The 21,444-nt window shown below is 41.9% G+C and overlaps 1 protein-coding gene and 1 pseudogene across 1 annotated transcript in view; both read right to left on the reverse strand.

Annotated features, from left to right (window-relative positions):
- Positions 1–21,444, reverse strand: part of CDH19 (cadherin 19) — a 925,430-nt gene that overhangs the window by 469,813 nt on the left and 434,173 nt on the right. The window lies entirely within an intron of this gene.
- LOC146831543 (18S ribosomal RNA) lies at positions 8,800–10,399 on the reverse strand (annotated as a pseudogene).

Here is a 21,444-nt window from a genome sequence, read left to right on the forward strand (position 1 = left end):
TCAGTGAATACTGACAAGCTTCGTAACAATGATGCTACTCATAAGTGTGAAATGAAAGTGCGTGCGGACCTGCCACGCCCAGTAAACAACCTTTGACAAAGGCGACAGTGTCCTGTTAAAGCAGAGACAGAAATGAAAGACAGACATCCCTTTTGCGACTGATCCTTTACATGTGGTGGTGTGCAAGGGACACATGGTTACAGCACATCATCCTGGGAAATCTATCACTCGGCCATATCACACTTTATACACCTACCTCGACACTCACCAGCTCCTGACACTACGATGGAGGTGACCACGCCTGCAGGTCAGGCTCTCGAGCCTGAGACTCCGTTGTCTGATAAGGGTGAACCCCGATCACCTCGGATCACCTGCGCCTGCAGACAAGTGTGAGCTCCTCGCAGACTGGTTGAGGAGATGAGAGTTCAAATGATACCTGCTACTTTCAATTTCGCAAAGGGGGAGATGTAGCATATATATGCTATACACACTAGAACCCTTGTGGTTCTGGGATGACTCTGAACAGGAACCACATAATATGGGGGGAGGTGTTAGGGTGTGGTTCTGGGAAGTATGATATAATGTGCAGTACATTAATGAATGTTGCAGAATAAAGACATCTTCATTTGCAGCTGGCATAATCTATTTTCATGCTCCAGGGCTGGGGAAAACGCTACAAATCCCTAGCCACTAAATAGAGTAGCTACAATGGAGCACATATCATAACACATCATACACACAACATGTGGAGCACGTAGGTTGACCTAATGGCATGTTTCATGTGTCTGTACCAGACTGAGGAATTACTAACATACAAACCAGTTATCATGTGATTTTAATATGTTGTTTCCTACACAACATTGCAGTTAGGCATTCCCAAATGCTAAAGGAGGAGGAACCTCAATGCCAAATGACAAGGAGACACATACAATGGACAACAAGGATGACCACCAAACACCACCCGGACCAGATGCACATCAAGAAGATTTGGCATGACATCATCACAAATTACTTCTGAACTGAGGTACAAACTCAATAGTCACCAGCATTGCAAATAAAATAATAACAGACATATTTGAATGAACAAGCAATGGTATGCTCTTCACCCTTAACCCAAAAGACGCCATGCAGCTCTGTACTACTCCCACCCTAAACCTAGCACTCACAGTGTCCTGGGAGATTCATCCGACACACTCCTGCTGAAGCCCAGCATTCCCTACCCTCTTAACCGCAAAGCACCCTATAACTTTGTTACTCCCTCCTACCACACAGTAATCCCAGAACACCTGTTTCCCAGGGTACCTTAGTCTTATCTCATCACACTCCCCATTCCTGGATAATGAGTCACAACCCCCATCCACTGTTTTTGGCTGGTGATTCCCATGTCTGGAAGGGTGCGGTGTAGTATAGGAAGATTGTCTACTCAGCCTCTAGCTCAGGACTTCAGGGAGAACTGAGCTGGAGATGAACAGGGACAATGTAATTACGGATGAAAGTTATATGACACGACTTTTATTTTTAATGTTGTTTCAGTCAAAATGTCTCTTTCATTTATGTCATTGGTTGTCAAAGAGTAACTGATGTAACTTCTTTAATTTTTTCCATTCTGGTGAACTGAGGTTCATGAGTGCTTGCACCTTCTTCCAGGGTGTCATGGTCTTCTTGATACTGCCCAGCTAAATATGTATATATATTTTTGTAAAATAGGCGACACGTCATAAACATAATTTTTCTGGTTTTGAAATATAAGATAAGGCATCAGAAGGAGATGTTTTTCGTTTTCATGAGATTTGCATTATCATTGCAAATCCCTGTTAAAGCTTTCTCTCTATCACATTAATAAAAGCAATCATTTCTGTCCGAAAAGTAAAATAAATAAAACACAGAAAATACAAATAAAATTATTTCATTTTTTTCCCAATTGATGTACTGTGTTATTCTTACTGCCACCTGTAAACTTGATTTCATAATTGACGCGTTCTTCAAACAAATACTCAGTTAACCTCTAATTCTTTAAACCACATTGCATACTGATTGTAGTCCATAGAGGAAAGGTTTAAACAACACGGGGCAGATTTACAAGCCCCTTGCTCCTCTTTTACGCCGCCGTTGCGTCACTTTTGTGACGCAGCACCGGCGCAAAACCAGCGCCTTGCTGCGGGGTATTTACAACGTGACGCATCTGGGAGATGCGTCACGTTGTAAAGCCCTGCACCAGAAGTAGGTGTTCCTGCATAGGGGGGGCGTTCCGTCGCAGGAACGCCTCTTAAAAGTGGCTGAGTAAAATCTACAAGATTTCACTCAGTAACTTTTGAGCCCATGCTGCATCAAAACCCTGTGCCTGCTTGAAGCAGGCATAAGCATTGACACAGCATTGTGAAGATAGGGCACCCCAGAGCCTTGCTGGAGCTGCGTCGCGCTTGCAACGCAACTCCAGCAATGCGCTGCCTTTACGGCACAGATGCGTCACGCATCTGTCCGTTTTTGCCCCTTGGTGCGCCGCATTGTAAATGCGGCGCATCCATGGTGGCGGAGCTGTGGCGCACAATAACGGGCTCATCCCTGCTGATATGCAGGGATGCGCCAGTTATTGTAAATCTGCCCCCACGTTTTTAATGTTTCATGGTTTAAAATAATGATCACGTAGTAGTTAAAAGGTTATGTAATTCCTTCTCATAATGAAAAGTCATGCTCTGCGCATTCTAAAAGCAAAATCATCCAAATGAGCGCCTAAAGCCCACATTGCCCCTCCAGCACCCTTCTTAACTGTATATAATTTTAATAGATGATTCGTAGTATATAATGTCCAATGTCTTGTTGTGTAATCCTTTTTGAAATGATTAAATACATATAGGAAACGAATTCAATTGTCTAATGTTCTTAATTATATGTTTTTGACATTTTTCCTTTTCATTTACATTTTAGGTTAGTATTGCTTTTTCAAATGTTATATTCTATTGCTTCGTGAAAAAAAGATGATTAACATAAAAGATGAAAGGGAAATAAATAGAATTGTAAAGAGCTATTAAAGTGTGCCTGTGTGTGTTTGGAATTGTTATATTATATCATAGATACTTAAAGGTTCACTGAAAATCATTGAGCCGTTTTCAGTTATTGAAATCATATCAAAGGTGATAGTATTGGCAATCCATTCATAACCGAAAAAATTCCAGATACTAAAACTTGAGGGCCTCATTTATGAAAAGTGACACATCGCTGTGTGAAAACAGCGATGCGTCACTTTTCATTGTGACCTCCTTGCGACATGCTGGATGCATCATATTTACAATATGACGTATCATGTTGCAAGGAGTTACAGATATGTCAGTATTTCTGACGTATCTGTAGGCGCAAAAATGACGCATTGCTGGAGTGTGCCACAAAAGTGACGCAACTCTAGCAATGGGTCATTCCAATGTGAAATGTCCCTGCGTCAGCCTTAAGCCTGCCATTATGCAGACATAAGATATTGATGCATTTGTGTCCTAGAAGTGGCGCAGCGAAATCTTATAGATTTCACTGTGCCACTTCTATGACCCTTTCTTGCGTCGGAACGCCTCCCTGCATATATTATACCTGCCGCAGGTATAATTTGGCGCAGGGGTTTACAAAGTGACGCATCTACCTAGATGCGTCACTTTGTAAATATGGTGCAACAAGGCACATTTTTTACGCCACTGGTACATCACAAAAAGTGACGCACCGGTGAGACAAAACTAACACAAGGGCTTATAAATAAGCCCCTGAATTCAGTTTGCACTTCCTCAAAAGTAACAAACACCGGTTGACCGAGGTGTTAAATTAACTTGTTAATAATATTCCATGACACTTCATTGCTAATTCTGAGTTTAACAATGCTATTGCTGCAGTGGGAAACAGTACAAGGCAATCTTACCCCGACACTTAACAACTTAAACATAATTCATAGTAGTTATTAGCGCCTTAAACACAACTAACGCTAGCCAAAATTCAGATTTCGCAGCTATGATTCGAAAAGTCTGAGGCATCGATGAGCACATGTGAAAGTGTCACTCATGAATGAAAAACTTCCCAAGGCAATTCTACACATGGTAATGTCTTCTATGTATGCAGGAAGTATGCACAGCAAGCACACCATCTGCAGCAGCAAGTGACACTTACTGGCCCTGATTTCGAGTGCCTCTGTGCGCAGGACACATTTATAGCACCTATTAAAAACCAATATACCAAGATTCAAAATTTAACAAGTGTAACAAATGTCACCTGTTAAACGTTTTGCCCTAATGTAGTGCTAGAGTCACTCTTGTGGTTTGACACCCTGTAATGACCTTTGACTACCACTATTTTAACTGACTTAAGTGTGTTTTTTTATCCTAGCCTGGATGTATGACGGTTCTGCATATGCCTGTTTCTCTTACAGGTTTCTTTCTTGTAATCTTGCAGTCTTTCAGTGGGAACTGTCACGGAGTAGACAGCCTGGCCAAGAACAGAACGTGTGGAATGTGCATTTGAAAGCATGAAAGGGGGAGAGAGTTGTGGAATGTACTTTTTGGTCTCGAAGTGCAGTGTTGTGGGTAGTGATGCACGCATGTGCTCGGTGGTGTACATTGAGAGATGAAGTGTGTGAATCTATAAGCAGTTGTGAACAATTGTGCATTGTGTTGTACATTGATGAGAATTATGAAGTTCTTACTATTGGCTTTGACATGGCCTCATGTCACCGTTTTGTCCTGGCTTTGCCTAGCTTCAGCTTTGGAGAAGGGGATGTGAGAACTCCTTACTGCCAGGGGAATGCTTGCTTGGAACCTGGCCAGTTCTGGTAAGATTCCACTGGCCCGGGCGGAGGTCTTTCGCGAACCTTCTAGTGTGTTTAAAGCTGAGGGTTGCTGACTCGGAAACCTGGAGTTTGGAATTTGAGTGGGGGGTGGACGCGTCTACCTCAGAGAGTGGAACTCCAGTTGCCGAGGCTCTCAATCATGGCTGTTTGACATCCCCAGTCTGAGATGCAGTGTTTACACCAGGTGACGTATTGAGTTTTGGTTATTGTCATTGTGATGTTTGGCCAGTGGCTTTGATCATTTGAGGTGTTTTCTTTATGATGTAGGAGTGAGTTGAGGTGCACATCCAAAGTAATCATCTGATGTATATATACATATATATATATCTTTCTGATCTCTTGCAGGACGTCCAGTAAATTTGTTTGAGTCTTATTTCATATTATTTGCTGCTTGTTTATTTATCAGTAATATTCATGCATTATATTTACCAAGTGTGTTATTATTGCTTGCATATAAACATATATATATATATATATATATATTACCTACTGGCGGTCGCCAGTAGGTAGTTATAGTTAGGACCACGTTTCCATAGGAAAACCTCAACATTCTATTTTGAATAACTTTGGCGCCGGTCGACGAATCCTCGCGAATTTCTCAAAATAGGTGGGGCGCTACGCTCCGCTCCTACCCTGAAAGTCTCGGGGGGATTCGTCAAGCGGGGGCTGAGATAAAAGGGTGGTCCCAAAACGCGTTTTTCCCATGCATTTTTCCATAGGACCTTTAGAACGAGCTACAGCCCGAACGGCTGAACAGAATTACTAGAAATTTGGCAGAGAGGTAGTCCCTAGGTCAAGGAAGTGCCTTTTGTAGGTTTGGTGTAAATCTGTTCAGTAGATTCTGAGAAAATAGCCTTTAAATTAATATATATATCTGAGCCCGCTTACGGTACGCTTACCGTACGCTTACCGTACGCTTACCGTAAGCTTACGGTGGCGTGCGCGAGCGCGATTCTGATTGGCTCTTAGATCTTAGTAAACATTCGAATCGGCCGAAACCAGGAAGCGGCGTCCGCCATTTTGTCTCTCGCACTGAGTGTTGTTTATCAAACATGATGGCCAAAAACATGTTACGGGGCTGTTTTGACAACTCCCTCCCACATAGTCATGTTGAGGGAGTCCCCAAACATCCCCCAAGAGCAAAAACGGTTTTATTTTTTTTTCGGCAATTTCGCGGGGTACGCTTACCGTACGCTTACCGTACGCTTACCGTAAGCTTACCGTACGCTTACGGTAAAAAAATAAAAATAAAAAAAACACTATCCACACTTACCCCACCCCCTGTGCTTTTGGTGGCCGCAGGCCACCAAATGTGCAGGGCTTATTAATAGAGAAAAAAAACGTAATTTTGGCAACATGAAATTATAAAATCGAAATAAAAAAAACACTATCCACATTGACCTCACCCCCTGTGCTTTTGGTGGCCGAAGGCCACCAAATGTACAGGGCTTATTAAAGTTGATAAAAACCGTGCACAGAACGAACTGCGTTAAGTGGGCGCGCACGCCACAAATGGCGTAAAGTAACTTAGCATTTAAAAAACCGTACAAATTCACTGAAAAAACCATAGGTTTCACACACGTTATAGTTAGGAAATAGCATTTAAAAAACCTTGCTAATTCACTGAAAAAACCATAGGTTTCACACATGTTATAGTTAGCTGGACATTTTACTGATAAAAAACCAATGAAATTCCCCCGTTATAGTTACTGTAGGCAACTATAACTCACGCGACCGTAATCCTCTGCTGATGACATATGTGTCTTTATGAAAAAAAAATATTTGTAATATATGTATAGCTAAAATTTAATGGAAGAAGATATGGGCAAATAAGTGTCTAAATACAGTATTAGCATCAGCAGAGGATTGCGGTCGCGTGAGTTATAGTTGCCTACAGTAACTATAACGGGGGAATTTCATTGGTTTTTTATCAGTAAAATGTCCAGCTAACTATAACATGTGTGAAACCTATGGTTTTTTCAGTGAATTAGCAAGGTTTTTTAAATGCTATTTCCTAACTATAACGTGTGTGAAACCTATGGTTTTTTCAGTGAATATATATATATATATATATATATATATATATATATATATATATATATATATATATATATATATATATATATATATCTTTCTGTATTTGGCATCTGGGAAAGCCTTTCTGTTTGAGAGCATTGTGTAAAATAAAACCTCAAGCCTCGTTCTAAAAGAGAGAGTCCTTGCATTCTGTAAAATAAAACCCTTTTCTAAAGGTGTTGTTTGTTTTGTGTTAAAGTCTTTTGCTGCGCCGGGTGTTGAGCCATCGTGTGGGAGCTGTATTATCTGATAAGCGCAAGCAAGACACCTACAGAATTGGGGAGAACGTGGATTTTGAGGTTGTCCCACTAAAATGTGTATGTCCTGGTATTTACCCTGTGTTGTTTTCCTGGTACGTATCAACAGGTTTGAACTAGCGATGTGTGTCTGGAGACAATTATAATGGTATGTATTTTTTCATGCTTGGCAATAAATTTATGCAGGAATCTCCACCCCATAAATAATGTAATCACTTGCAGAAACAGGGGTTTGCACAGAGTTTTGAATTATCCAAATAACTTGTAATCAGCACTGTAAATGTGTACAGCCGACCTGCACGCCTAGAATGTATCTATTTAATACATTATATATAATGTGCATTAGACATTGATAATATTGATCTAGCCTGACAGTAGGTTCTGTTGTCAATTATCTTTTCGAATTTTCTTTAGGCATTTTTTGCATCTTCACAAAGCTTGAGACTATAGTCACTTATATCTATTTACTAGGCCTGAACTGAAGGTGGTGGGAGGCATTTGATCATACGAAGCTCTGCTCTGGGTGACCCCCTCCCATGACATATACTGCAGCACAGCATAGCTAACCGTAACATATTAGAGAACATAGTTTTTGGATTGTCCTTCAACTACACTGCTAACTTATGATGCTGGCTCCCTCTCTTTTTAGGTTTCTGCTTAAGGCAGTGTTTGCTCGCTCTAGGCAGATCTAGTGTTTTCTATGCATTACATAGAGTGTGGTATATTGGCGGCACGCTGCTTTCTCAAGATGGGGTGGCTTTGTTCTCTATCTCAGGGCTCTGCTCTGGATTTAATGGCTTTATTTATGTGACACAAATTTCTGATGAGATTAGTTGCATCTTTCCACAGCTGACTTATCAGGATTGATGCAACTGACTGCAGCTGCTATAACTTGTTGATGCTATCAACCCTTCTAGTCTGTTTTATAGCTCCTCGTGTCCTATAAATGCTAGGTCCTCTCTTCTACCTTCCGCATTCCCGTACACATCATCCCAATCTTAATTACGCTTATCCTGTGTGCCAGTCCCGACACGCTTGTTTGGTCCTCCGTCTCTGCCCTCAGCACATCATTGCCTGGTCCCAGCACTCTCACTTGCTTCCTAGCCACAGCACAGGCATTATTCCAATGAGGAAAGCAGGAGTTGCAGGAAGTACGTTTCCAGGCGTCCGGCTCAGGGGCCCTGATTTCTGCCACCCAGAGGTCGAGCGAAGCTCCCGTAGTGGCGGAGGCAGGCAGCCCCACTGCTACTGGTCCCTCCCAGAGGACCAGAAGGAACATCATGAGTCTTCATACCCTTCTGCCTAGCCGCACGGGACGAACCAAGTACCTGGTAACGAAGAAGGGTCACCCCACCTGCAAGTTGGCCTGTCTGTCACCGGACTCGACCTCCCCCATCTTAGGCAGCAGCCAGAACCATGGTGGTGGGCTGAAAGGAGTTTCCCACATCTGCCTGCCCTGGTGGGATACACTGGAAAGGAAGAGCAAGGAGGTTGCCCCTCCCGCACGCTCTTGTCGAGAGGGTGTCTTTGAGGCAAAGGCGCCTTCTAATCCAGGCTGCCATGCTACCCAAGAAGGGCCACTCCCCAGTTGCCTGAAACCCAGGCAAGCTGAGATTGAGCACGGCAAGGTCCAGGCAGCAGGGCCTTCAAGAGTGGTCCCAGAAGACTGACAGAAACCTTGGTACAACTTTTAGTTCCTCTAGATAGTTAAGTTTAACTGTCTTCTTGGGGCTCTGCCAGGGCTTTTGCGAACCTTGGCAGGGTCATTCTGAGGACCTCACTAAACCATCAAATTGGTAGTAGCAATGGGTAGTCACACACTGATCAATTCAGTGTAGCACGCATGCAGCACCAGACATCTAAGTGCATCACATGCCTGTTATTGCTCAATCTTATGTAGCTGAGTGCCCTCTAAGAAAAATGTGGATTGATGAGGGTCACATAATTAGTTAGCATGAAGGAGTCTTGTTATGCATCTATATTAACCAGACAAACGGCGCCACCGTCTAGGATTGGCCATGCACTTCTACACACAGAATCAAGAAAGAGCTATCAATCTGTCAATCCTTTCTGTGTCCTGGCCGTAAGAGGTTTCCCATGTTGAGTCAAATTAAGCCACATGTTCCATCCTTGTGGTGCCCTTCTGTCAATTCCATTACATTTCAGATTTGCAACCCATACTCCTCCTGGAACCAAAAGACTTTGGATTCCACAAAGCTTCTTGGCAGGTTGTAGGAATAATACTGCCGGATCGCTAGTCGGCATTGTTTATGGTCAGAACTACAATGGTATATGATCGTCTTAGAACCTCCCACATTTGTTCTTGATTAATGAAAATATTCTTGTCAAATGTTTTTGTTTTGGTTTGTCTTGTATGGGTCCAGGAATTCCACATCTAGCGGCACAATACGAATGCCCCCGGACATCCCTCTTAATCATCACCCCAGTTCCGAAAACCAATAAAATAGAACTGGAGTCCTATTCCATTATTCATAGCTGAAGTATTTAGGCAACCAGGCTGCTATGCACACTCTACCTTTTCAAAGTAAATGCTTTTGACCCCCAGGACACTCAGTCAAGTGCATCAAGGGAGCACAGAGAGGCAGGCGCTAGGACAGGTGGTAGATCGCCTTACAACAGACCGCCAGCTCGATCCCAAGATCCAACTATAAGATTTTGACTGCAGCAACTTTAATTTATGTTTTTGGAGGTGGAATTACTACGGCTGCTGGCACCAGACTTGGCCCCAAAGGTTCCCCCCTGAAGAATTGAAAGTATATTCATTCCAATTAAGGGGCCTTAAAAAAGTCCTGTATTTTTATTTTAATTCATTACCTCCCCAAGTCAGGAGAGGATAATTTGTACGCCCGATGCTTTCCTTGAATGTGGTAGCTGTTTCTTAGCCTCCCTCTCCAGAATCGAACCCTGAATCCCCATTGCCTCTGGTCATCATGGTAGGCACAGAAAGTACCATCGAAAGATAGGGGAGACATCCGAATGTATTGTCGCTGTCACAGAGACGTGCGATCGACCCGAGGTTATCGAAAGTCTTCGAATGATAGGCCCTTGAGTTGCACTATCCTAGGTGGGGCAGACGGTCTTTTCTTGAAACAACAGTCGAGGCTGGCTATGCAGTTCATCCCTAAATTGACAAAGTATGCTCCATTGATCGGAGTTGCATGAATATTGATTACCATATGACCAGGACACCAGTCCCAGTCATTAAGTATTCAAATTCAGGCAGCAGGTCAAAGGGAGTTCCACGAATGATGGAATCTGCGCTGAGCACACCCACCTGCTATATACTCAGCTGAAGATGTTTATTTCAGCAAAGAAGAGGAAGGGGCGTATGGAGGGTGCATGTGCTCAAAAGACAGGGAGGTGCTCTTCCTCCCTGTTTCATTGCCATTATTTTCTTCAGTTGTTGAAGCAACATCACAGGCTGATGACAAGAACAGGACCTGATGGGATATTGAGTATCAAATGAGCATCACTCATCAAGTAAGAGCATGTGTTACTGTAGGCTCGTGCTCCTAGAAATAGCTTCTGCAGTGCCCGCTTGTGCTGTTCACTGTTGAGTCAACGGCTAGTGGTACGACTGGATTTTGCTGCTTACTCTTGGAGCACCTAGTTATATTAAGTGCCACTGCAGGTTTCTGCTGCTCCCTTTTAAGACAGCTAGTAACAAACAGCTTGTGGAACTGCAGCCCTGTGCTGCTTACTGTCAGAACATGCAGCAACTGCCTGAGGTACTGCAGGCTTGTGATACTCATTCTTGGGACACCATGTAAAAGTATGCTGCTCACACTCAGGACACATCTTAACAGCCTGTGGTACTGTAGGCCAGCCGCGGGCTGTGCTGGTAAGAGTGGTAGGGCCGTGGGGTGTGGAGGTGGTGGTAACAGATGACGACAAGGGGAAATTAATTATTTATTTAATTTTCCCTCCTCATTGTCTGTCAAAATCCCCCGCACCCGGCCCCCCAGCCCCACCACTCATACCTACACGGGCCACGGCTGCTGTAGGCCTATGCTGCTCATTGTATGGATACCCTGGAAAAGCCTGTGATACCATAGGCTTGTGCTGCTCATTCTTGTGACAATTAGAAACTGACTATTTTGCTACAGAATCAAAATCAATTTAGTTTATTGCACAGCTAAATAAAATCTTTGCAAGGAAAACAGATAATACAATTTTAGAATAGAAGGACAAATAAAATACAAAAGCCTGTTAACACATATAAATGAATAAGTGCTCTTTTCATTAAAGCCATCTTTCAAGTAAGTTTCAGAGTGCCAAGCTTCTTGTGGGAAAGAACTACCGTTATACACGTAACGAGCCAGGTGCTGTTAAAGCCGGTGGGTAAGATCTTTAAAGTACAACTTTCTATTATATCTTTGCTCGGTTGGTACAAAACCCCATGTGCAGACATGATGACATAAGTAAATGCACAGATATTTAAACTCATTATGGTATGATAAAATTACCACAAGGCCATACAGTAGCGCATTGCTATCAATTCTCTATTAATGCTAAGTAACAGAGGGCCACATGTATCAAGAGTTTTTGCATTCACAAACAGGCTTTTTCTCAGAATCAGCCCATTTGTGAACACAAAAAATGCTCTTGACATGTATCCAACCTTATTTTGTGATTCGGTAACCTGTTACTGAATCGCAAAATAGGTTTGCTATTCAGTATTTAGAGGGGGCATGTTTAGTGCGTCCCTTCCAAATACCGAATCGTTACAGTATGTATGACTGTTTTGTGACCGTGAATGCGGTCGCAAAACATTCACATTTTCCTACCTACTTCAAGTAGGTTGTAACCCATTCGCAAATGGAAAGCAGTCCCTAAGGGACGCCTTCCCCTTTGGGAATGGCTGTGAAAATGTTTGTACAGAGTAGGCAGTGGTCTGCTCTTAAAAAAGGAAAAGAAAGCTTTTCATTTTCCTTTTTTAAGTGCAAAGCATTTTCCTTTAAGGAAAACAGGCTGCATTAAAAAAAATATGCATTTGCTTTATTTAAAAGCAGTCACGAACATGGTGATCTGCTGACCCAAGCAGGTCACCAACCCTGTGATTATAGTGATTCCTAGGAGGTCGCAAATTGCGACCTACCTCATTAATATTCATGTGGTATATCATTTGCGACCCCCAAGGAATCGCAGAAAGTGTTCAACACACTTTCATACATGCTGTTTTCCGATTTCCTAGGGGCATATGTATCAAACCCTTTTCCTGTTCGCAAACGGGCCGATTCTCAGAATCGGCCCGTTTGCGAACGGGAAAAGGCCTTTTGGGATGTATCATCCCAAAAGGACATCGCAAATTAGAGAATCGCAAAATTTGCGATTCTCTATTTTGCGATTGCATTTAAGGAATCGCAAATTGCGATTCCTTATATGCAATGTATGAAGCCTAGAAAAATAGCAATTTGGCCGTATGAAATCGCAAATTACCACCAACTTTAAGTTGGTGTTAATTTGCGATTTTATTGAAAAATTCACTTTTTGGCATTTTTCAGAGTGCCATGTGACGCACAGACATGCCCTTAGGGCATTTATGTGTGCCACATGTGCATACATACATATTTCAGGGGTGCAACAGGGTGTCCTTTTGACACCCTAGCACCCTTGAAATTGCATACTCATTTTGCGAATCTCAAATTGCAAATCACAAAATGAAAATGTCTTCCCATTCATTCCTATGGGCCTCCTAGCCCATAGGAATGAATGGGAAGGTTTTCCTTAATTGCGATTAGCAATTTGCTAATCGCAATTAAGGAATGCCAAGAAATCGCAAAACATTTGCGAATTTTTTATTACATCCCGTTTTGCAATTCTCAAATAGCGATTCCCTAAAAATCGCTATTTGAGAATTGCCAAAACGGCACTTGATACATATGCCCGCAAGTTACGAATCGCAAAGATTTGCAATTAGGAAATCTCAAAACGGTTCCTACAGACATCTGTCCCAGACTCACTTTGCGCTACTTGTGACCACATCCTCTTTTCCAGCATACTCTTGCATTTGTTAAATCTGTTCAATCATTAACATTTCCCAAAGTGGCAGTTCTAGCTTATATCATTCGGGTCAAAGCACGCTAAAACTGCTGGTGTGCATGACTGAACGCTCCTCTTATTAAAAAGCTGGTGCAGTAGGGACTTTCGGCTATCCAGAAACTTTTTGCAGATACAAATAAAGTGGATTAGGCCCTCTTTCATCTTCCCACAGAGCCTGCATTGTCACATGGCCTTAGCCAGGGAGGATTGTGATCAAGCAGAGACAATTTTCCGAATCTGTAGTTCATGAATTTTTGTTTCAACTCAATTAAATAGGAAACCCTGCTTCCAAATGGTTGCGGTGCTTATTCTTTGTAGTACTGTGCGAGCATCCAATCGTGATGTGCCCACAGAAAGTGGTTTCATATTCAAGCACGTATTGGATCACTGTCACCTTCTTTAGAAGCTTCTCAAAAGATGAAACAGTGCACTGGAGTTCCCAGAGTTTTGTAATGTTTAAATTTCCAAGTGACTGTTACAGATATCTTCTCGCACATGAGGTTGGTGCCGCTTTACTTATTTCATGACGTGGTGCTGATTTAATGATTTCTCTTTTGAGTTTTTCCACTTGCAGCCTACTTTCACAAATGTGCACTTCCTGGCTACAGCTTTTTTGTGAGGCCAAACGCCATACTTATCTGAACCTGTGATGCATTCCTAGGAAGGGAGAAGATATGAGTGTATGTTTTAATAACTATTAGGTCCAGGACTTTGGCCTCCAACCCACAGAATGCCTTGCTACAGTATGTCAGTGTTGGCAATAGTTTTGCGGATATAACGTTGGGAGGAGTGACGGTCCCTTCAGCGATCTGTATAGTTTTTTAAAGGCTGCCATTAAGGCCAAGCCTTTGGTTCTAAGCTGATATATATGTGAAGCGAAGAAACCTTTGATATCGGACCCCAGCTATTTATATTCAATCACTGTTTGAATCTGAGTACCTCCCAAGTACCATTTTGATGTATTTTTTAATCTATTACTCACTGCCATTGCCTAGGTCTTGGCCGGATCTATTTCTAGTCCGTTTTCGTGAGTGTATAGTGACAGGGCAGCTACCTGTCTTTGCAGACCAATTTTGGTTTTACTTATTAAGATCAGGTCGTCAGCATAAAGGAAGCTTGACAACTGGAATGTACCCAGCCTTGGGGCATGAGAGTTGGCCATATTAAATGTCCAAGTCAAATCCGATAGGTAGAGAATAAATAACTTTAGTGCCAAAACACATCCCTGTTTTAAGCCTGTATGCATGTCAAATGTACTTGAGAGACATGTCGCTTACCAAGTTTGATCCTTATCCAGGTGTTGGTATGCAACTTTTGTACCTGTTTTAATAACGGTGGTAGTATTCCCCAGCTACATCACTTTGCCCATTGCTTTTTGCTTACTGTGCTGTCAAAATCAGCTTTAAAGTCCACAAAACAAATAAAGAGAGATGTATGGTTCCTTAACTGTTGATCCATCAAGAGTGAAGGAGATAAGATGTGCTGGCTAAACCCTATTCGATATAGTGGTATTCTCTTGTTATCCTATGCCCAGGTTGACAGTTCTTGCAGGAGTAGCCAAGCAAAGTATTTAGCTTCATTATCAAGCAGGGAAATCAGTCTATAGCTTTCTGGTAGTGACCTCTCTCCACCTTTATAAATTGGATTGATCACTGACCGCTTCCATGAATCCGGTATTACTTCATTTTGAAGGACAAAGTTGTACAACAAGCAGTGGAGGTACTGTTCCTATCAGAAATCAAAGAAGAGCAAAGGGAGGACAAAGAAACAGGAATCCAAAAGATTTTTTATTGGTGCCCTCATACATCCCTGGGAATGCCATGCTTCATCATTGGGCGTGCACCTCGTAGGGCCAGCTCTGTAATGCCCCATGGGACCAACAAAGGGTCACTTCAGCGGAGATCATTTTATTTGTCTGCCGTATGATGAGAGGCATCTATGTGAGTGCATCGAGAATATGTGGGGAGGACTGGGTGTGTGTAGTAAAGTGACAAAGTTGTACACCTTAGCTAGGTGTGTTGCCCAGAACACTGGTTTTGATTTGTAGATTACTTTGGGATTCCATTGGGACCTGGTGTCCCATCACATCGGCCTGCTTTGATTACCTTTATGAGCCTGAACTCTACATCAGCAAATATACTACTACCTTCATTAAGTTACTGCTCTAGGTCAGAGAACCTGTGCCCTTGTTTGCCTAGATGTCCTGAGTGGTTTAGCAGTATCTCCCTGGTTTTATTGTAGGGTGCTGGTATAGATTACTGGATAACAAATATTTGCCCTAAAAAGAAGAATCAGTGGTCCTCTGGAAGTTTGCAGTTGTTTACACTTTAAAAGCAGCTGCCAATGCTATTAACAGTCTGCCGAACCTTCTTTTAATTAGCATTTTTGCTTATGTGTAGCACCTTTGTCCAAAAGGTATCCTCATTCTGTTTTTTTCCTGCCAGATTAGGTTCATATATGTCAGTCTTTGTAGATGAAATGTTTTCTCAGCGCCTTCTCCTGTGGATCTTTACGTAGGCATCTCCATACTCTATGCACTTTATTTCTTGGCTACTAAGACTCTGGATCGAACTTTTAAGGATTTTACCTCCATTGCTGATCTAGGTTTGACATTGGGCCAGGTTAGTAATTTCTTAACGAAGGCCTCCCAGATCTCTAAAGGGGTGTATTCTGTGTTCTGGCATTCTTCTATCAGCTTTCTGATGCTTTCTCTAGTATGCTGATCATGTTCTGAGACCATGTTAGACATTTAAAATCTACTGTGTATATAGTTCCAATCTGTACACATGCTGGACTGATGAGTCGGCCTGTAATACTATTCTCTGGGGATTGTGATCACTTTTGCATCTTTGTTGAATGGAACATGATGTGATGGCCTGATATATGGATAGAGATACTATTGTATAATCTAATATTGAAAGTGATGTAGTTGTGCAGTGCGGAAGTGCTGGGGGGTTATCTACCGGAAATCTGCAATTCAGTGTTCTAGGGCACAACTGAGCTACTTCGGTTGCAAACTTTCCCCTAGTTTGTTGGGCCAGAGATGATTACAATGACTCTGTGGTTGGACATTCCACATATGGTCTTGTATTCGCAAGATGTCTTCTTCCAGAGATGGACAAAGAAGGTTCATGTTAAAGTCACTAGGGATTACAAGGTCGGTCAACCCTTTATATTTGTGTAGGTCTGTTATTGCTGTCATCGGTCTTCTCGGTAAGTTCTACTTTATTATCTGATGTGGATGGATGTATATGTTAATCAATGCAAGCAGTGCATTGTACGCCATGTTCTAGTGTTCCATTATGACCACTAGTATTCCAAGGTCAACCATTGGTCTCACCATGCATTTTGCCTTGATGGATGCACTGATCTAGATTGCCAAGCCCACCTTCCTGCGTCCTCTTGTGGAGTTTTTCATGCCAGGATTGGTTAACTCTAAAAAAATTGGGGATTTTCATTTGGGTTAATGACCATGTTTTTTGTAGCATAATGATATGATGTTCTATGAGGTAAGACATAACCTCTGGATTATCAAGTTTGTTCAATAGGCCTCCAATATTTCAGGAACATATTAAGAGATGAGACTGTGCATTATTATCGTTGGGCTGTGCACTGGCCTAGCTTCACTTCTTAGATTTTATTTTTAACACCTTGGGTAGCAATCCCCTACCCAATGTATTTCTGCTGTTGCCATAATTCAGTGACTCATTTGGCCCTTGCTAACTTTGATTTTTTACAATTTCTGAATTGCCCATAGCGTTTCACAGGATGGAGTACACTGGTTTCTGCTCTGGCCACGTTCTTTTTTCTTCGGTTTTTGACTTATTTGCCAGAAGTAACCTGGTGCCTCGTACTCAGCAAGTAATATGCCCCAAGATTTGAATTGTAGCTTTCCTGCAAATATCTCCCTTGCTATTGTTGAGGTGATCCATGTTACCAGAGATGCACTGTACGTTTTGTCCCTATTTGGGGGCAGAAATTGAATTGAGTCAATGTCATTTGAAGTTACATTCATTAATATTTCCTCTGAAAGTAGTTGCCTTAGAATGCTCCCACTATTTAGGATGTTGTGTTGCCCTTTTGACCGGTATTCCGGTATAAATAGGTTCTGCCTACCTGGCCCTACCTCTGCTGGTCTTCCTGGCAACAGCACAACGTCCACTGGTGGGCTGTTTGTAGACCTCTGTAGCTTCATAGGTATAATGTTTCTGCTATCAACCTTGCTACCATGAAAGGTGATATGTTTTTTTTGTTGTTGTTTTTGAATATTTTTATTTGGCATATTTAACCATAAAAAATAGCACTTTACAAACAATTAAAACATGTTTTATCCCAAAGGTTTTACCATGAAATTGTATACTACACAGTAAAAACCTGTTAAAATAGACAATAAAAGGCCCACATTTAAGAGCTCTTAGTTCTTCACCAAAGCAGCAAGGAGTTACTTATACATTAGCTATACATTTGTACAAAATCTCGCGTAGTCCCCAGATCATAGGTAAGATTGATTTTTCACCATATGTTCATTTCAACCTATGCCAATTGCTTCAGTGATTCCTGTATAGCAATTAAAAATCTTCCTTTTGCACATGCCACATTTAAAAATCACATATTTGTCAATAAGCTAAGTGCTTGGCCTCTTCTAAAACTTTTATAAACAATGAAAATAGGTTTTAATTTTTTTTTCGTTCTTCTAAAAAGCACAAACAATCCAACAAAATATGTTCACTACTGCATTTTACTTGTAGGCCACAAGAGCACAGGCCTTGGTCATTCGACATAAATGATTTTATCTTCCCATTAATGTTACTTGGGTTCAGGCCGACTCTAAATTTCAATATTGCATTTCTGAGCTTTGGGTTAGGCATAACTTCTATATAGGGGAAAATATCGTCATTGACCCATCCATTTATCAGAAACCGGGCCGAAGATTTGCACTTTAAGTAGCTTAAATCTTCTTCTCGTGCCTTTGCGTTAACAATGGCCCGTACCTCCCGCTTAGGGATCTGCTGCCCTGATTTCCAATGGTCTTGCTCTAGAGTAAGTTTAACACATAACTTATCTAGTTTATTCCTTGCTTGGACCCCCCAAATAGGATCACTGGTCTTTATTTCATTTGTAAAAAGATATGCTATTTTGGGGGGGCCTTCTCCATTCAATCTTTTCCAGAAATTAAATGCCGCTTGCATTCCCCTATAGTTCCAGGGAGTGAGATGACATTCTACTCGCACAGCCTGTAACATAGTTGACGATGGGAGGGCTAGGAGCTGCTTCACACATTTCCCCTCCTCTTGGTTCCAATCTGATTTACCCCCCATGAATAAAACCTCGACGCCATATAAAAATTGTGGTTGGACCGATGCATTAAAAGCTGAAAGTATTGGTCGCAGTGATGGGCCTCCATACTTCTGTTTAAATTGTTTAAGGCCCCAGACTGTGGAAAGGGACCTCGCTTTTAAGGTCTGTATGTGGTCTTTCCAATTTAATCTACTATCAAACCACATGCCCAGATATTTATATTCATCTACTATTCCAATTCTAACATCCCCAAGTCTCCAGAAGAAGGAACTTTTTCTTTTTCCAAATACCATTATTTTGGTCTTTTCTAGATTAACTGTGAGGCTTTTTCTTATTGCAGTATTCTAAAAAGGAATCCAGTTTCTTTTGTAAGCCTATCTCTGTCATGTCTGTTATCACTAAATCATCCGCATATAGCAGACATGAAATATGGGTTCCTCCCATTTTAGGGCATTAAACCTCCTGCTTTACTCAATGTAGTTGGCAGGTCAGACAAAAACAGAGAAAATAACAAAGGGGCGAAAACACTGCCCTGCCTCAGGCCGTTCATTATCTGAATCTTCTTAGAGAGTGTCCCAAGATTATCCAGGATTACTCTAGCCCAATTCTTAGAATGCATATCCTGGATTAAAGAAAGAACTGCTTTGTTGATTCTGAGCTTTACCAACATACTCCACAATATATTACGATCTACCAAATCAAATGCGGCTCGGAAATCAACAAAACAGCGAAACAAGCTGCCACGCACTTCTATTGCCTTTCTTGCCAATGCCCATAAACTAAGGCAGGGATCAACAGGTGATATGTACTCCTGAGCCATTCATAAACTCTGATAAGTTAATGACTGCTTGAGTTACTTTTAACGGATCCCTGTTGCCTGGCTTGACTATTTGTTGTATTTGCTCTTGTCGGATCTTGTTTGATATTTCTTTAGAATATCTGTAGGGCCCGCCACTGAATCTGGTTCTTTTTTTTGAGGTGATGCTTTTCTTCTTCACTGGTGGGTTCCCTGCCCTGGGTTTTCTTCTGTCTCTTCCTCACTTACACTGGCCAAACTAGGCCTGTTTGCAGTGTTAAATAGTGGGAACAACTTCAATGCCTGATGGTTGTTCGTTTCACAATTTGTTTTTTTATGTCTTGCTTTCCTTTATCTCTTCCATTCTCTTTTGGTCAGGCATTTTGTGTTGGTCTTTTTTATTAGTATTAAGCTTGAGGCATCCTGTGATATATATTGGGTGATTTTATCAGCAACAATTTCCTTTTGACCCAAGAGAGTATGGGTCTCAGCTTCTGAACGTCTGGGGTTTGTGGCTGTGCTTCCCAAGTCCAGGGGATGAATATTATTTTGTTCCAGCAATTCTAGCATCCCCTCGTTTACTGCATTTTTAAGTTACAAGTAGCCCTACTCTGATGATTGAGGAAGGGGTACCACTATCTCTGTGTTTGTCCATAGTATTGTCTCATCTATATGGGCTTCCAAACTATTTGACTTTAGACGCGTATTTCCACATGCCTGACATGGCTTGAGCATGTCTGCTATGCACTCTGTGACTATTGTGTTTAGGACTGAAGGTCTAGTTTGTCTAGTATGGGTGCACATCTGCAGGTTGCTTCCTTCATTGCTGTATTTCTCTGCACTCATTTTACTATGTTGCTTAGGTCTCCAAGCTTGCTGTCCATCCCTGAAATGTAAGCAGCAGTTTTAAAAGTAGACCTGCAGATCCAGTTTGTTTGACTGATAGTTCAGGGGATCCACTGTTGCTTGAAAACGTCTTAGCAACGTTGCCCAGGTATCTACTGCATTATTTCCTGCATTACTTCCAGATCATCTACCAGTTGCATCTGTATGTTGTAGCATATCTGTTGCTTATCCAGTTTATTGTGTTGTATCTCATATATATTATCGGGCCATGCTCATCTGAGCCTGATCATGAGGCATGTCGCTTCCCCCATCTTGATTTTTACACTGGTTGGGTGACAATCCGTTGGTGTCATCCTGGTCCTGAAGATCCTTATCCTGGGGAGCTGACGTTGGTTCTGTGGTCTTATTTTTACTACATCCATCCTTTATCACTGTCTCACTGAGATTTTCAAGTCCACCCAGTACACAATTGGCATTTTTACATGGACCAATTGTTGACTGCCCTTTTGAGCTCCTCTCCTGCATTTTTTTGTTTAACACTTTCCTTAACACTTTCCATGAGGTGATCAATGACGGACAATCCCTTCTGGAGTCAGGAGCAGACAGGCCGTGTCCATATGTGCTGACAGATCATCTTCGTTGATTGATGTCAAAGTATTCTGTATGAGTAGGAGTTCTTCAATGGTTAATTTTTTACTCTCACTGTTTGACGGGGTACCCCTGACTCAGGTTCCAATAGGCATTGGATTTTGTTCCTTTTTTCAATAAGGTCATACCACTTTGAATAAGGGTCATTGGTATCAGAAGATCTGATCGCATCTTTCTTTTGCAGTGTAAGGAGGGATGGGAAACTACAGCTTGTTTCCATTGTGTCACACCTAAAAGATGCTGTAGCTAAAATCTGAGGTTGGCACTAGTGGATATAAAAGCCTTCCTTCCTCCACCTCCTTTTGTGACAATGAAGTAAGCATTGTGACCATATTCTTGGCTCAGTCTCCATTTGTGTGCAGGGTAGGGTCTGTAGGTTTGAGTTGTGACTGTTTCTTAAGCATTTGCAATAGTGTTAATACTGGTTTAGGCTTCATTGATGCATCCAGGCCATGCCATGCTCCCTTCAGCTGCCTATATCTTCTATGTGGGTTTGGTTTCGGGGTGGTCCTTATTTTACATGACCTCATATTGGCTAGGAGGCCTCTTCTACTATGCTGGATGCACTGTTTGTAGTGAATTTGTATTAATCGCTCAGTGGAGAAGGAAGGAGAGAGTCCGGTTTCGGCATCTAGGTTCAGCTG

The sequence above is a fragment of the Triturus cristatus genome, chromosome 5_1 (genome assembly GCF_964204655.1).
Source record: "Triturus cristatus chromosome 5_1, aTriCri1.1, whole genome shotgun sequence".
Lineage (NCBI taxonomy): Eukaryota > Metazoa > Chordata > Amphibia > Caudata > Salamandridae > Triturus > Triturus cristatus.